Source organism: Balaenoptera borealis (genome assembly GCF_965194805.1).
Source record: "Balaenoptera borealis genome assembly, chromosome: 11".
Lineage (NCBI taxonomy): Eukaryota > Metazoa > Chordata > Mammalia > Artiodactyla > Balaenopteridae > Balaenoptera > Balaenoptera borealis.
This window is the reverse complement of record NC_138868.1, coordinates 23,490,529-23,507,892: the sequence shown is the minus strand read 5'-3', so window position 1 is coordinate 23,507,892 and position 17,364 is coordinate 23,490,529. Positions and strand designations below refer to the sequence as shown.

General features: G+C 44.6%; 1 protein-coding gene across 3 annotated transcripts in view; it reads left to right on the top strand.

Moving 5' to 3' along the window:
* LDLRAD3 (low density lipoprotein receptor class A domain containing 3) overlaps nt 1-17,364 on the top strand; it is a 276,561-nt gene that overhangs the window by 204,487 nt on the left and 54,710 nt on the right. The gene's annotated exons all lie outside the window — the stretch shown is intronic.

Below are 17,364 nucleotides of genomic sequence, written 5' to 3'. Positions count from 1 at the left end.
TGGATTAGAGTTTGGCTCAAAGCTATGTGCCTAGCCTAGCCAAGCTGACGCATAGAACTAATCACCACAGCGAGGTCATATTAGATGACGGTGGGCCCCAAATCCAATATGACTGGTGTGCCTATAAGAAGAAGGCAGTTTGGACACAGACATACTGGACCATGTGAAGACAGAGGCAGAGACTGGAGTGATACATCTACAGCCCAAGGCATGCCAAAGATTGCCAGCAATCACCAGAAGCTAAGAAGAGTCAAGGAAGGATTCTTTACTAGAGCTTTAATGTCTGTTCTTTAAGCCACCCCGTTTGTGGTCATTTGTTCTGGCAGCCCTAGGAAACGAGTACAGCATCCTAAGTAACAGGCCAATGACAAGCCTAGGAACATCATCACAAATGCTTGACTTTTCTGGTGATCTGCTACCTTGAAAGATGGACCCAGAGCCTGGAAAGTGCACGAACTAAAGTGTTTCATCATGAAGAGAGGTTCAGAGCTACTGTGGCTGGGAATGAATTGGTCAGGACTCTTCTTTCCCCGACTCGCAAGCTGGCCTGGAAATGCTCATCTGTCTTTTCTTCTACTCTCTTCTCCCTTTATCTCAGGTTACGGGGCAGCTGGGTGACAGATGAAGAGGAGTTAAGTTTGCTTTTCTTTGAACAAATTATACTAATTAAAATGTCCCCCCCACTGGGATTGCCATTTGCCATAAGTAATGCATATTTCATTAACATTCATTTTAAAAACCAACAAGATCATAAAGTTAAGATTGCTTTAGCCTAAATGCTGTCCAGATTTAATATACATGATATAAACTCCCAGCATAGCAATAAGCTTAAGCAGGCAATTTTTGGTGCCTCGCCGATGCTTATTTTTAACAGGAGGGGAATCGATACTGGGTGAGGGTTAGACTAACAACGTGATCTGTCAAGAACCAAAGAAATCATTAAAGTTATAATATTAACAAAGCAACATGGTTGTAGGGAATGGAGAGATGATATTATTCTGGGTGTTTTTTCCCCCCTGCCTCAGGCACATTTGTTGGCATTTTAGAAGGAGATGGAATTGGGAGGTATTTTTCTGCTAGGGAATGTTTAAGTAAATGTCAGTTGTGATCAACAGGGTAGCCTCCACAAGGAATACAAAGCTGTAAATATCACTTTTTAGCAACAGTTGTGTGTGTGTGTGTGTGTGTTTATGTGTTAGAGCTGAAATCTGAAACCAGTGAATTTGACTTTAGCCAGGAGGTATCAACCAAAATCAGCGGTGAGGAAACAAAATTACCCTGAAGAAGTTGAGTTCCTCATAACAGTGGTAGATAGCAAGGAGAAACCAAACTCCTAGACACTGTGATTTCTCGACTATCTAATTCAGCAAATTAAGATGTCCCTTTGGACTGCCTCGAGGCAGACTTCAGACAGAACACAAGCCACGTCATTCTTTGAGCTTGAAAATGATGCTTTTGAAAGAGTGTGGATATTTAGGTGGTAGTGTAGCTATAAAGACTGGCACATCATGAGTAATTCTGTTCCCATGGTATGACTTACTCTGCTTTTTGACTACTCAAGAAGGGTCTTAATACTGGCTTGGGTTAGTGAAAACTCTTGTTACCCAGCATCGGCTAGACCCTTACTAGTACGAGTACTAGTATTGGGGTGAAGCAGATCCTTCTTATTGATCTCCTATGGGTTGGTGGTCCATCTACTACCACAGTGTTAAACCATCCTCATTCTCAACCTCCAGCGCCATCTTGCAGAAGCTCGTGCTTCCCACTTTACGGAGAAGATGAAGGCCACCCAGTGTGAGTTCCTTCAACTTCTTTTCCACCTCAGGATCTCACTTTGCTTCTGCCCCTCCCTCTCCACTGTTGAGGACCCTCTCCTTCTATAAACTCTCGCCTTTCTTTGCCTTCCGTGGTTCACATGCCAACTGGTCTTCCCACCTCCTCATTCTCCATCAGACCCATCCATCCTGCAGTCAGTGTCAGATTTGTTATCCGCAGTCTTACCTCCAGTATTAACTCTCCCATTCAAACGCCTTCCAAAGACCACCCTCCACCCTCACCACCACTTTGCCTTTTAGATCAAGAGTAAGCTCCTCACCCTGGCATTCAGAGCTTCAACTCTAATGGACTTCTTCACACTTAACCCTGTGCCCCAGCAAAACTGGATTGTTTATCATTCCCCAAACGGATCTTGCCATTCCCCATCTTCCACTGGCCAGTGGTTCTTCTCTTTGCATGGAATATTCTGTCTCCATCTCCACTTGCTAATATTGCTTCCATCCTTCAAGACCCATCTCACGTCCCACCTACCTGATGAATCATGCACGCTTCTCACTTCTAAGCCAGAGACCATCCCCCTGCCTTTGAACATCCATAGCATTTAATTCATACTGCTTTTCCAGCACGTATGTTGGAGCACTTATATTCCTGACGTTTGTTTCCTTTTATTTTTCCACCTATTTGATTATAAGCCTCTTGAGATCAAGAGAAGTAAAAGAGTGCCATGTCACCTGAAGTATGAACCATCTGCCTTAGCTATCATAAGCCGTCCTTAAATGTGAACTGGGCTGAACACTCAGCAGAGCAAGTTCTGTCTGTTTGTAGCTTAATTCTTTCTGTGACTTGAATAATGCTGAGGCAGGGAGGCAGCGTGCCCTGGCTGAGAAGGGAATCCCAGGGCATTCACTCAGCACAGATTCTTGGGCTACGTCCCTGCAGATTCTGAATCAAAGGATAGAGCTTGTCATTTTAATAGGTATCTCAGAAGTTTGTTGCTGCTAAAAGACCTCTTGGGAGCTGCTGGTGCAGTGGATGATATGGAAGTGAGTTTGAATCCAGTTCTGCAGTTTCCTAGCTGTGCAGACCTGGTCAGCCTCCCTAACTGTAAAATGGGCTATTATCATAATACTTGCTTCTTTAGGCTCCTGGCGGGGGGGGGGGGGGTGCGGTTTAAATAAAACAACAGGTGTAAAATGGTCAGCCCAATGCTTAGATCAGAGAAGACACTGAGAATGTCGGTTTCCTTCACAGAGTGTCACATCCGATTCTGCATCCCAGATGCAGGTCGTTCTTACCAGCCTCGGTTCACTCTCAATGTCCTCATCTGCAACATTATTTGGAGGTCCCTTCCATCATAAGCCAGCAGCTGTTCTCCCCCTGGGATCTGTCTATCTCTTCACCTCTTTCTGCTGCTTGTGGCCCAGTGGACCAGAGTTGCCAAGGACACAACTTCAATGCTACTTTTCCTAGAATATCTTTCTGTTGGTGTCATTTCTTCAACACTTACAGAGTATCTGCTCTGCCAGACCCTGAACATACAGCAGTGAACAAATTGAGCAGAAATCCCTGTCCTCAAGGGGTTTATATTCTAAACAGGCTAGAAACATGATAAATAAGTAGGAGGCCATGCAGGGAGCCCTGTGAGGGGCGGAGGAGGGAGAGGAGGCTGGAACCAGATAGTGAAGACTTGTGAGGCATAGAAAGGACTTTGACTTCTACTCCAGGTGAGATGGAGCCGGTGGAGGGTTTTGAGTAGGGGAGTGGTGTGATCTGACTCATGTTTTCAGCGGATCTCCTTGGCTGCTGTGTTGAAAATAGACTGTAGGGGGCAGTGGTGGGCATGGAGAAGCAGCAGGGCGGAAGCTACTGCAGTAATCCAGACGACATGATGGCAGCTGGTACCAACCAGGTGGTAACAGTGGAGGTGGTGAGAAGCAGTTGGATGGGAAGGGGCTATGTCCTGAAAGTGGAGTCCATTGGAATTGTTTATGGATTTGATGTGGAATGTGAGAAAAAAGTCAAGGCTGATGCCAAGGCGCTGGCCTGAGGAAATGGAAGGATAGAGGCACCGAGAACAGAAATGGGGGTCGCATTACAAGAGGAACGGTCAGGAACTCAGCTGGAGACATGCCACCTCTTGAGGTTAAGCGCGGCCTCAGGTAGCTGATCTCCGGGACAGACTGGAAACTCAACACCACCTGTGACCCAACATTAATTTTTTAAGAATATAGGACTCAAGTGGAAAAATAAGTTTTCCTCACTACCCCTGCTCCCCTGGGATAATTATTGTTCAATTTTTGCTGTTGTTGTTTTGCAGATAACATTTTTTCTACATGTTCTGCATAGCAGGCCCTAGGCTAATTAAGTGCTTGATAAGCATCACCTCACAATAATCCTCTTATTTATTTATTGCCTGAATATTACGGATGAGGAAATGGAATCAGGTAGAGTAACTTTCCTAAGACCAGGAGGCTGGTGAGGGCAGGAGTTCATGGTAGGTCTTCGGACTCAAAAGCCTCAGCTGTTAATCATCGTCCTGGGAGCAAGTGGTCCAGGCTTTTGTGAAGGACCCTTATGAAACTTCTCTAGCATCTCCTGCTATGGGCTTGGATGTGAGCTGTTTTGTGTTGACTGTACCTAAATTGAATTAAAATGGGCTAATTAAATGTGGCCTCTTTCAACAGACTGCTATATTTCCAATTACAGCTTTCCTTCTCTCCTGAGAAGGCAGCCCCAACATTGTTTTGAAAAGTTGCTCAGTTATTAATGGTTGGATAACGCTTCGAAAAGTGCCATTAAATTGTTAATAAGAAGGCGGGGTGGGGGGGGATGGGAGTCGGTTTTGCCTGCCTGCCTTCCTCTCCCCTTCCCTCCCTCCCTCCCTCCCTCTCTCTCTCTGTCTCATACAAACACGCACACATTCTTAGTTCACAGTTGTCCGAGAACATTACAAATAAAAAGTCAGACTGACTGACCTTAGCTGTTAGTTAACATCTTATCTTGCCTTCCCTGCCTTTGGCCCTGAGACTTTGATCTGAGCCTGCAGATCACAGAAAGGAGCAGGTTATCTAGACAGGACCCATGGAAATAGCTGGGAACGAATCGTCACCGTGAGAAGGAGAAGGAAGAGAAATTGACCAGCTTTAAACAGGAGGCGGCTCCCCATTCCTCTGGCTTGGAAATGGTCCCTGGGATGGAATTATGTCCCGGGTATGAAGTTGTTGTTTGTGATCCAGTCCTTTCCAGAGAGAATAAATGAGGTTTGAAACTATATAACGCTGATCACGAAGAGGTGTGCAAGTCTGTGGGTTTCAGAGCTGGAAGATGGAAGAAAATGTTGAAAGAGACAAAAGGAAGTAAGTGGGGAAATGTAGGAAGCAGGGTAATGGCCTTGAGTGACCTCAGAATTTGGTGGCCCAGGTTCAAAATGTTGGCATCATCTCAACATTATTTTTGCTCCCCTATTCACGTCCACCACAGCCTGCCCTCTGTTAAGAAGACAAGGAGTGGGTTCCAGTCTTGGCAAGGTCTGCTGTTTATCAGTGCATTTGCACTCCTGAGAGCCTTGCTCCCAGTGGAAAGTTGCGAGTCCCCTTCAGTGCCCTGTCGAAGCTCTTGCAGACCCCTGACTGTGCAGGACACCATTCTGAAGGCAAGAACATGATGACAAGCCATGAGGCTTTCATCTGGCATTTTCTGCAGCTTTGGGAAAGCATGCCTGGAATTACCAGGGCCCACGTGTCTCAGTTTAATAATGCAAGCTTTTAATATGTGTTAGACATTTAATATTCGTTAGACATATGTTTGTTAGACATATGCAGAGCCTGATATTAAGCAATTAGGCAAAAGAGCCAGGCTAAGACAGTGGTGCCAAGAAGTGGCTGTCTTTGAAGAAGCACAAGAAATTTGGAGAGAAAACAAGAAGGAGTCTGAAAGGTTAGGACTACAGCTCAAGAAATGGATATATCATTTATTAATAATGGTTTCCAGTGTTCGAGCACTAACCGTGTGCCAGGCCCTGTGCTGAGCGTTTCGTGCATGTAGCTGGGGATATAGATGGGGGGATGCCCATGTTACAGGTGGGAAAGGTGAGACACAGAGAAGTTAAGTGAGCCAGCCACAGACACACAGTGGTGGTTAGCTAACTTTTGAGAGATGCTTTTCACAGGCTGGAGTGAGTAAAAGACAAGCAGCATGTACTTTTACTAAACCCCAATGAAAGCAAAGATAATAAATTTACACACACTAAATCTGTAAAAAATTTTAAATGTTACTTGCTTTGGAAATACAGAATTACTGAGTTTCAAAACATGTTTTGATTTTCCTGTCTAAACCCCTATTGAATTAAAATAAAGCACATTTACCATAATCCACAGAGGAACATTACATATTTTGCCCAACTGTTCTGGGTGGGAAGGGTACAGTCAATGAGAGATGAAAAACTTAATCTAGTTTGGAAAAAAGGAAAAAAAATAACTTCTGAAATCTTCCATCCAGAAGTCACCATTCCAATACTTCTTCAAGTATGGGTGGCCTCCACACCTAGTACTGTATATTCCTGGGACCCAGCCTAGTATTGAAGAATCAAAATAATGGGAGAGGGCCCCAGCTTCTATGTTTTAACAAGCTCCAAAGGTGATGCTATTGCACCATAGTTTGAATTTCCTTTAGACCACCTCACTCTAAGTCTGTTAGCCTCTTGTCCGTATTTTCCATCTTTTTGTATGTCTCTGCTGTGTTCTGAATGATTCCTCCTGAGCCATTTCTCAGTTCATTTATTATCTTTTCATCTGTGTACCGTTAAAGTGGTCCATTGAGTTTTTTTTTTTTTAAGATTTTTTTTTTTTAATTTTATTGATTGATTGATTGATTGCTATGTTGGGTCTTCGTTTCTGCGCGAGGGCTTTCTCTAGTTGCGGCAAGTGGGGGCCACTCCTCATCGCGGTGCGCAGGCCTCCCACTATCGCGGCCTCTCTTGTTGCAGAGCACAGGCTCCAGACGCTCAGGCTCAGTAGTTGTGGCTCACGGGCCCAGTTGCTCCGCGGCATGTGGGATCTTCCCAGACCAGGGCTCGAACCCGTGTCCCCTGCATTGGCAGGCGGATTCTCAACCACTGTGCCACCAGGGAAGCCCGGTCCATTGAGTTTTACATTTTAGTTACAGTGTGTTTTACTTCTAGATGTTCTATTGGTTCTTTGTTCAAATGTATTTGGTCATTTTTTAATAGCTTACTATTCCCTGCAGATGGATATATTCAAGCTTTTATTTCTTTAAACATAGTAAGCACCTTTATGATCTGGTTTGATAATTTTAATATCTGAAGTCTTTGTGTCTGTTTCTGATGTCCATTGTTTCTACTGGTCTATTCATGGTGCCTTGGTTCTTCAAGTACTTGGTATTTGGGGCTGTATACTGCTCATTGTCTCTGAAAAATTATTTGTGGGGATTCATTAAGGAGTATGAGATGCCTTTCTTCAGAGAGATTTAGCTTGGCTTCTGCTAGGTTCCTGGGAGGACTACAGTTCAATAACATTCCAAACCAAGTTTATGAAGTTCCCTAGACCATGTACATAATGTAAACTCAAGGTACACAATCCATGAGAGGGCCACCCACGGCGACAAATTCCTCCGCATCTCCCTTGTTGCACCTGTTGCAAAGACAACCTTCCCTGAAGTCCCCTCAGCAAAGGGGAGGAGGTTTACCTCTGGCTCATTCTTACCCTAAGAGGAGCCCCAGATCCTGACTTCAGTGGTTGGCAACAACCCAAGTTGTTCCAGATCACCATTGCTCTTGGGAAAAAAAGTTATTTTAGTTTTCCAGATGCTTACCTTTTACCTTTTATCATGTCTTCAATGATATTAAGATTTTTTTTAAAAAAATATTTTACGCCAGCCTTGTAAGTTACTTTTTTCCAGTGGGAAAGTTGGTTGGAGGAGATAGCCCACCATATTCCCAGAACTGGCAGTCTCTAGGCTAGAGTTTAAGAACCATGCTTCTGGGCTTCCCTGGCGGCACAGTGGTTGAGAATCTGCCTGCCAATGCAGGGGACATGGGTTCGAGCCCTGGTCTGGGAAGATCCCACATGCCACGGAGCAACTAGGCCCGTGAGCCACAACTACTGAGCCTGTGCGTCTGGAGCCTGTGTCCCGCAACAAGAGAGGCCGCAACAGTGAAAGGCCCGCGCACCACGATGAAGAGTGGCCCCCGCTTACCGTAACAAGAGAAAGCCCTCACACAGAAACAAAGACCCAACACAGCCAAAAATAAAAATAAATAAATTTAAAAAAAAAAAAAAAAAAGAACCATGCTTCTGTCCACTTTAGCTCACACTAACTGATAGAATAAAAAGCTCTACTTCTTGCTTTACTTGCCTTTGCCCAAAACTTTCACTTTTATTCTCCCTAGGGTATCTCCAGATATGTCAAATGAGATGGCCCAAGGCTCAAACACAACAGTTCCTTTAATGCAATAAAACAATCAAACAATGCTTTTAGAAGGAGGTCAATGGGATGCCATCAAGTTGAGAATCTTTAGTCTCTAGGAATTCAGGGAGTAGGGAGTACAGCTGCTGAGATGAACTTGGGCTAATCATCCCTGTCCTATCACCGTGTGCCCCTAGAGGGAACACGCAGGGTGACTCATGCAGTGTTCACGGCAGAGACTGATAGATGTGAACTGGAGCCAGTACTCCAGTTTCCATCACTGAAAATTGGATGGCCAGTCAGTACCCAGGCTCTGGCACTCTCATTTTCATTATCCCTGAAAATGGATGAATTGGCCTCTTGAGGTGCAGTTGCCACGAATTCTGAATGATGCCTCTCTTTGCCACATTACTGCTTGCCCTTCACTCTGCTCCTGAAAGTCGAAAACACACATTCCTCTGCACCTTGGCTGATTTATCAGCCAACTCCTCCAAGAAGAAACAACAAGATAAAAAAAGAAAACCTCCGGCTATAAAACACTATTCTGCATTATGCTCTGTTGGTTTTGTGTCTAGACGGAGCTAAGAGACCCCTTTGTGGCCCTAGCAATACCTGGAGGTGACTGTATATTTACCTCTTTTTAGAAGAACAATGGACTTGACAGTTTTATGGATTAGACAGAAGCCACAGAGTCTGGCAGAGAAAGCTCTAACCAAGAAGTCAGGAAGTGACACTTTCAACCCTGGTTCTGCCCGTCCTTCCCAATGAGAGGAAGCATAGCCCCCCAGGGTTCCAGTCTTGACACTATCACTCACTAATTCTGTGACCTTGGGCAAGTCACTCATATCTCTGCCTGAGTTTGTCATCTGTAAAGTGGCGATAATGATCAGACCTATCTCATGGTGTTGTTGTAAAGATAAATCATGTACATTGCTTAGAATATAATGCTTGGCTATAGCAAGCACTCAATAAATGTGAGCTATTGTGATTATTATGCTAGCCCAGAGCGATTATATGCAGGTACTGTCAGCGCCTGTAAAATAGTCCCCTGTTCCAATGAGTCACGGGAGCTAAGAGCTTCCATTTTGAAAGGGGGAATTGCCAGTGGTAGCTGGCTTATTTGAGAGAGCTGGTCTACCTCCAAGGATCTTTTCAGCTCAGTACATCCTTGCCAGACTGATTGCATGTGTGGTCTAGGGTTATCATGTTCATTGCCAAGAGACATGTGAGTTCCTGAGCCAGGAGACACCCATATTAGGAGTCGACAGAATCAGACAGTGTCTGGGGAACTCAGAGAGAAGACCCCATAGCACCACCAGGAAGGTGCTGGTTGGGCATTAGTGAGATGGATGGGGTATGAATCCCACAGCCAGCAGCAACCCCTGACCCGTCGCAAGCTCTTAGGGTTGGGACAGTGATCCATTCCTGCATTTGACGGGGGATGAGCGAGCCCATCCCCTGCGGATCCACGCATCTGCATAGAGCTAGGAGATTGTGTTAAAAATAAATTCCCCTTGCGGGTTACCTGGGTAAATGCATTTTTTAAAAGTCACTGAACTGCACACTCAAGGTATGTGCGTTTCACTGGTAATGACACGGTTTTTAAAAAAATGAGTTTTCCTTCCCCTTAAGTTGGTAGTGGAGCTTGCACAGATGGGCAGGTGGTTGTCATGGCCTGAAGGGGATCCTTTTGTGGTTATCAGCTGGGAGGAGGGACACCTGTTGTGTGTCTCTAGCAGAAGCAGGTGACCTGCCCCGACTCCTGCCAACCCTGGCCTCTTTCTTAGCCTCTTCTGGTCTTTCCCTGACTTCTTACTACTTTTACTGTTCTTCCGTTTTCTTTTTTACTCTCTTATGTTTAATATTTTCTTTTTATGATTAGAAATAATATATGCATGTTATGAAAAGAATTAAACCGTTGAGAGTGTATGAAGTAAAAAGTGGAAGTCCATCCCCACCCCCAATCCCATTCCCCAGAAGTGACCACCACGAGTGGTTTGGTGAGAATGCAACCAGATCTCTTCTATGTATATATGGTATGTAGCTATATAATTAAATAGATATGTAGCTACATACATACATATATATGCGTATGTATACGGTTTTGTTGTTTTATTATAGGGATGGAATCGTTCTCATGGTTCTGCATCTTGTTTTTATTACTTAATAGTGGGTATCTGTTCATGGCACCACATACAAAGCTACCACCTCACTCTTTTTCAATGGCTATAATATATCTATTGTTTGGCTGTATTTCACCACTCTTTTTCCTGTATTTCTGACCTTAGTCAAGATGGATATATATATAGCTCAGCTGAAGACAGGCCCACTGTGGAATGGACCCCCAGAAGGAGTCCCGTTTCACTCCTCTCTTTTAGGTAACACTACCTTGGATGTTTGTTTGGGGGGATGTGGAGCCCAGGTGTCTTTGGCAACTGATTGGACAGTGTTTGTAGAGTGAGAAACACTGTGCCATGTCGTACGTCTGTATGACTAAAAGATATTCTTTTGAACAGCAAAAGGGTGATTTATAAGATTATTGGAGACAAACCTCTCTCCCCTGAAGACAGGCCAAGAGAATGTTAGGTTGAATTTCAGGAGATGAAAGTGAGGTTTTAAGTAATAGCAAAGCCTTGTGTTTCTGTAGTACTTTATGCTTTTTGAAGTGCTTTCACGCGTCATTATCCTATTTGATCCCATTTGGAACTCTGAAAGTCTGTCTGGTTGGTGGTTATTATCTTGAGACTGCAGATGAGACCAAGGATAACTATGAGTAGGAATCTGAGCTGTGATTAATCCCTTTTTTCCAACCTCCGGCCCAGTGTTCTTTCTTCACTGAAAATGCACCCCAGGAAGAGACACCCGGCACAGACAACCAGGATCCCATTAGCATCACTTACCTGTAAATCCAGGTGGCCTAGATAGTTTTTGTTCAGGGGAGTAAACAGTGTGACTACCTATCTTCAGGACTTCTAGTTTAAAATGGCAACTTGGACACACACATTTACCTCTGCTTCCTCCTGCACATCTGCTCAAATGACATTTTAAAGGGTAAACCCTCAAGGACAAAGGAGAGAAGAAAAATCGGCAACAAAGATAGGGAAGCTAGGGAGCGAATGGATGGGCAGTAACTGACTTAGTGAGCTCAGAAAATGGAATCCTCAGCTGGCACTCAGGAGAACCAAAAAGCAACCAGAGTTGCTTCCCGAAGGCCTGGGGATTGGCAGCATGAGATAACTCTGGAAGCAGAGGTGACGGTGGGGCTCGAAACAGGAAGATTGGATGGCGTTTCGTTAGGAAGCTGTCAGGCTCCCAGATCTGCTCGCTACCTGACTCAGCCGCACAACCGCCCCTCGCACACCCAGAGAGAAGGATAGAGTTTATTCTCTGGTGAGGGTAAAGCAGAGGGTCTCAGGAATACCAGGCATCAAGCACAGTTGAGGGTGGAGGTACTTTTCTGAAAACAGACTTAGTGCAAGTTGACATAATGAACGTTGAAACCTCAAGTCATTTCCCAGAGCACAGTCAGGCAGGCTCAGGAAGGTTCTAGTCAGAGTTTAGAAGAGTCTTTTGTGTAGGAATCTCACCAGTTTAAGAATTGGAGATCCCCAGTGAGATGGGCCAAATGAGTCATCTCATGGTGAAGCCTGCAGTCGGCAAACCACAGCCAAGAGCTTTTTAGTGCCCCATGCTTGAAAAGGAGTGGTCAGCCGAGAATCACCAGACACTTGGGGAAAGCCTTGAATATGAAGAACACTCACACACGTACACACGCACAGGCAAATGGGGGGAGAGAGAGAGACAGAGAGAGAAAAGTGAAAATCTCCTTAGAAGAAACAGCCTATACAACGAGAAGAAAACTTAAAAAAAAAAAAAAAGATAACTGAAAATATTGCATTTTTGAAATGAAAACGCCCCCCCCCTTTTAAAGAAGCAAACAGGAAAGAACTCGCAAATTGAAAATATGAAAAAGCTGGGACGTAAATTTAAGGATGTATCCCAGAAAGTACAAAAACACACAGAGATGCAAAATAAGATCAAAAAGATGGGAAATTCGAGGACATGGTTAGATTAACACCCAAATAATAGGAATCCTAAAGAGAAAAGAGAAGTGAAGGAAATTCCCCCTGAACCCCAGGACAGTTTTCAGATAGGAAAGGGTCCACCTAATGCTCAGATCCATGAATGAGAGTAAACTTCACCAAGCCCATCGACGTGAAATTTCAGAACACTGGCGCAAAAAGAAGATCCTACCAACTGCCAGAGAGGGCATTAAAAAACTAAATACGTAAATAAAAACAGGTTTTATACAACGGTTCCAGAGTCGAAATGGCATTGGACGTCATATTAACATTGGACGTGAGTCAACAGTTCGGAAGTGAATAATTTCAAATTCTGGACTATAAAGGCATTATCAGAAGTGAGAAAAAAAAGTGATTTCCAAACAGCCCTTTCAGGAAACTACCAATGAATATGTTTCCAAAATGAAGGGAGTAAACCAAGGAAAAAGAAGACACAGGTTATGGGAAACTAGCAGAAGTGAGAGTGAAAGGGATCCTCCAGAAACTGATAGAATAGTAAATGGATTTGAATGTATCGAGAGGAGATTAACAAATCTGGGAAGACTTTGTGTTTAGATTAGTGAGAAATATATAGACCCTTAAACCAAAGTAGGGGCTCTAAGGAAAACCAAAAGTTTTTCCAGGAAGAAAAGTGTTTTTAACGAATAATATACTGTGTTGGTGTGTCAACTGATAATATTTTCATGGTCAAGATAGCAAAAACACCGATTATCTGAAGTTACTATCTACCGAGGGGGCTTGAAAGTGGGTCTGCATGTGATGGCAGCAGAGACGGAGGTATCCTAGAGCTAAATTCTCATCTTCCAGAGTCGGAAGTCAATAGCCAGTTCCTAAAGCTGGAAAATCAAGAAGTAGTACTAGGGGCTTCCCTGGTGGTGCAGTGGTTAAGAATCCGCCTGCCAATGAAGGGGACACGGGTTCGAGCCCTGGTCCGGGAAGATCCCACATGCCGTGGAGCAACTAAGCCCGTGCGCCACAACTGCTGAGCCCATGTGCCACAACTACTGAAGCCCGCCCGCCTAGAGCCCGTGCTCCGCAACAAGAGAAGCCACTGCAATGAGAAGCCCGCACACCACAACGAAGAGTAGCCCCCGCTCGCTGCAACTAGAGAAAGCCCAGGCACAACAACGAAGACCCAACGCAGCCAAAAATTAAAAAAAAAAAACTCAAAAAAAACCCCAAAACAAAGAAGTACTAAACGCATGTTATTTAGAGATATGGAAGTAAACTACAAAAAGACCCAACCAAAATAACAGAAAATGATTGCTTCTGGGAGAGGAGGGTCAAAGAATACTGTTTCTTTTATCAAGCCTTATACAGCTATCTGACTTTTTAAATTGTGTGCACATGTTCCTTTGATAAAAAATGAAAATGGAATTTAAAGAATTCACTGGAAGGAACAAGTGGTCTGGAGCAGCGCTTGCACTTTCAAAGTGAACTGTCAGAGGAAAAGCTCTTCCAAGTATCTCCAGCCTTGCTGCAGATGGCCTAGGCATGAAGAACACCTCTGTACCCCGACTTGTCCCCCAGTCTGGGGTCCACCTTAATGATGCAAGCACAGATGCAGTGGTGACCTTTCAGGAACCCGTGGCCTGACTTTTTTTCTCTGCAGGATAACTGCAGGATGAGTGGTTTATTGAAAAATCCAATTCTGAGCATTTTGGTCTACCACAAACCAGAAGGGGCAGTCGAGGTGCCCTCTGAGTGGGTTTGGAGCACACACAAAGCATCACAAGGTCCCTTTGTGGAGTAAGTTGTAATTCTGCCCTGGTTTTCACAGCAAAACCACATGGCACATATCTGGGAGGCAGGATCAGGATTTATTCCCTTTTCTCCCACCCTCCTAAGCATCCTGGATTAGGTACATTGACTGTGGCACCTTGCTTTACAAGCTCCAAATGCATAATGTTACTTGATTCATCTCCCCAGCCCCGCTCGGGGTGAATAGCAGAGGCTCCTTTTCTGAGATGGGATTCTGTACCGTGCTACCAGGCACATAGCCCAGCCGGCCTGGGCCACAGAGACCAAACAACACGTTCTCATGAGTGTAGCGGGTCAGAGCATGAGTTTTGGAGCCAACCCAAAGTGGGTTCAAACCTTGCTTCTTATCAGTTGGGTGTGACTCAGAATAAGTTACTTCACTTCCCAGAGCCTCTGTTTCCTCTTATGTAAAATAGGGATAACTGTAGTACCTCTGGTGTAGAATGAAATAATACGTAAAATGGGTCCTTAGAACAGCACCTATCACATAGTAGCTAGTAACTCAATATTAGAGTGCCTTTGTCATATCAGGAAAGTCACTGAATCTCTCAGAGCCTCACTTTCCCATTTGCAAAATGGGATAATACCACATCTCCTGAGATTGCTGTGAACATTCTGTGAGCCGATGTGTACAGGTTGCTTAGCCCAAAACATGGCAACTAGTGAGAGTTCAGTTCATGAAGGTAATTATTATTTCCCTTCCTGTCCATTTCCACAGCCTCTGTCCTCATTCGACTTCCTTGAATACCTTCCTCTTGCCTGGCCACAGAATCGCTTATCTGACTACTCTGGGTCTCTCTCCCTCTCTCTGCTGTAGCTCATCCTCCAAACAGCTGCCAGAACCATTTTTCAGAAACACTGCTTTTATCCCTTCCCACCCCTGCCGAAGAGCCCACTGTGGTTATCAAATCGAAACATCCAGCCTGTTATTAAAAGCTTCGCACAGCTGCCTCCTGCACCGTTCTCCCACTTTGCCTCTTTTCTGTCCAAGTGGCCACACCGTCTTCCTCATCCACTCTCGTGTCTTCTGCTTCTGCGGGCTGCACACTCTCACATGCCTTCCCCAGCTTCTTTTGTAAAAGCATCACTTATTTGAAGAGTTGACTTGAAACTCTCTTCCATCAGAAAGTCTTCTCTAATCACTTCGTTATACCTTGTCCGACAGCACTTCTGGCGGTAGCCAGCACTGTCTCTTGCAATTGCAGGTAAATTTCCCTGGCCAGGAAAACCGCTGAGTCCATTGGTGAAAAAGAGCATGAGGTTTTGGAGTCCTGACAGATTTGGATTCAAATCTTAGCTTTGCCGCTTACTAGCTGAGAGACCTCGGGAATAACATTTTATATCTTAGGGTCTCACTTGTAAAATGGGAATTTGTAAACTGGGAACAGTGTCATTATTCCCAGTTTACAAATGAGGACATTGAGAGATCAAATAATGCATGAGATCATTATGAAATAACTGCATAAATCCCTTAGTATCCCGTCTGGCATTTAGTTGCTTCCACATCAGTTCTCTTCCCTCCGTTGTTTCCTATGTGCGTGTTTTGTTGCTTCACTACAGCATCAGCTCCTTAGGTCCAGGGCCTGGATATTTTGTCATGTAACTTACCCCTCTGTATCAGTCGGTATATGCTGTCTCATGCCATGGTAACATATAAGCTCAAGTCTCAGCAGTTTAAAACAATAGAAGTTTCTTTCTTGCTCACCCTGCATGTTCACTGGGGATCAGTAGGGCAGACTCTTCTCATTTTAGATACCCAGGGAGCTAAGTTGCTCACATAGCACTGACCAAAGCAAGTTGCAAGGCCAAGTCTGACTTCTAAGGGGACGGGGAAGTCTAATCCCACTGTGTGTCTGGAAGGAGAGAAATTCAGGGACATCGGTCAGCTGCCTAAAGACCACCATGCCCTCCAGGAGCCCACCCCAGACTTCATACATGGAGATTCCTGTTGGAAAGTCACTGCTGGGTGTGTGGTTCTCTGCCAGGCGCTGGGAGTCTTGGTCATTGGGTACAGTCCTGTTCTCTGTGGGCTCATGTTTCCCTCACTGCGATGCACAAGCTTTGCCAGAAACCCAGAACAAATTCAGCTATCTCAAGACTCACCGTTCCTGTCAGCCCTGAGGACACACAAGAAGGAAGCTTTCTCCCGTCTGAAATTATGACCAGTATTCAAGGACCCCAGTTCTCTGAAGTTCTGTCATCCTTGACTCAGTTATTCATTTACTTGACAAATACTGTACTTACTGAGACCTGCTGTGTGCCAAGCACTATTTTATTTACAACAATATAGCGATAACCAAGACAGACACGGTCCCTGCCTACTCAGATTTGACAATTGGGCAGAGAAGGCAGTAGACTACAATGGTGGGGAATGGGCTCTAGAGTCAGACCACCCCCTGGGTTTTCATCACTTACTAGCAACCTTGGGCAAGTTTCTAAACCTCTCTGTGCCTCAGACTTACCGTCTGTAAAGTGGGAATGATAACCATACTTACGTTATAGGATTATGATAAAGAACAAAAGAGACAGAGAACCCATAAACATTTCATAAAGATGGTGGCATATAGTACAGAAAGCCCTCAGTAAATGTTAGCCACGACTGCGGTCATCGTCACCATCGTCATTATCATCACCATCATTAGTAACAACAGTATTTAGGACACGTGGTGGCAGGAATGGTAAGATGTTGAACCAACAGGGAAGACTTTGCAATTTCCTATAAGAACCACATTTAAAATGGTTGTTTGCTTGGCACATGAGTGCATGAAAGCCTGTTTCACGTGCACCTGAAACCCCCCGAATGGCACCATTACAGTCACACCTCACCACTGTTTACAGTATTGTGCTGGATCCGACTAATCCCCTGTGATTGGCCATTTATGTGGTTCCAACTGATCTGCTATTGTTGGCCTCTGAAGTCCCACGGTCTAATCCCTTTTGAACCAATTCAAGTAGCTTTTCACTGTTAAGTTTCAGACATCGGAAAGAACAGCTGAATATAAATTGAACATTTTAAAACAGGGAGAAAACGGCTAAGACTTCTGAAAGCCAGACTAAAGGGCTGCAAAGCATCTGCATGTTACGTCAGACATGTGCCTGGGTACACTTCTTTATGGCCAGATCTTGCTCACTGTTTCTAGGGAAAAATACAGTCTAAGTCCTACCCTCAGGTCACCCAGGACACTTGACCAGCAGTGATACGTTGGGTTTGGCAGGAAGGAGAGGAGAGCCAGAGAAATACCACTGGTAATTCCCCATACATGCAAACAATTCTGACATTTCTAGGTCTATAACTACTCGTTTTGAGGATGGGCAAGTAAAG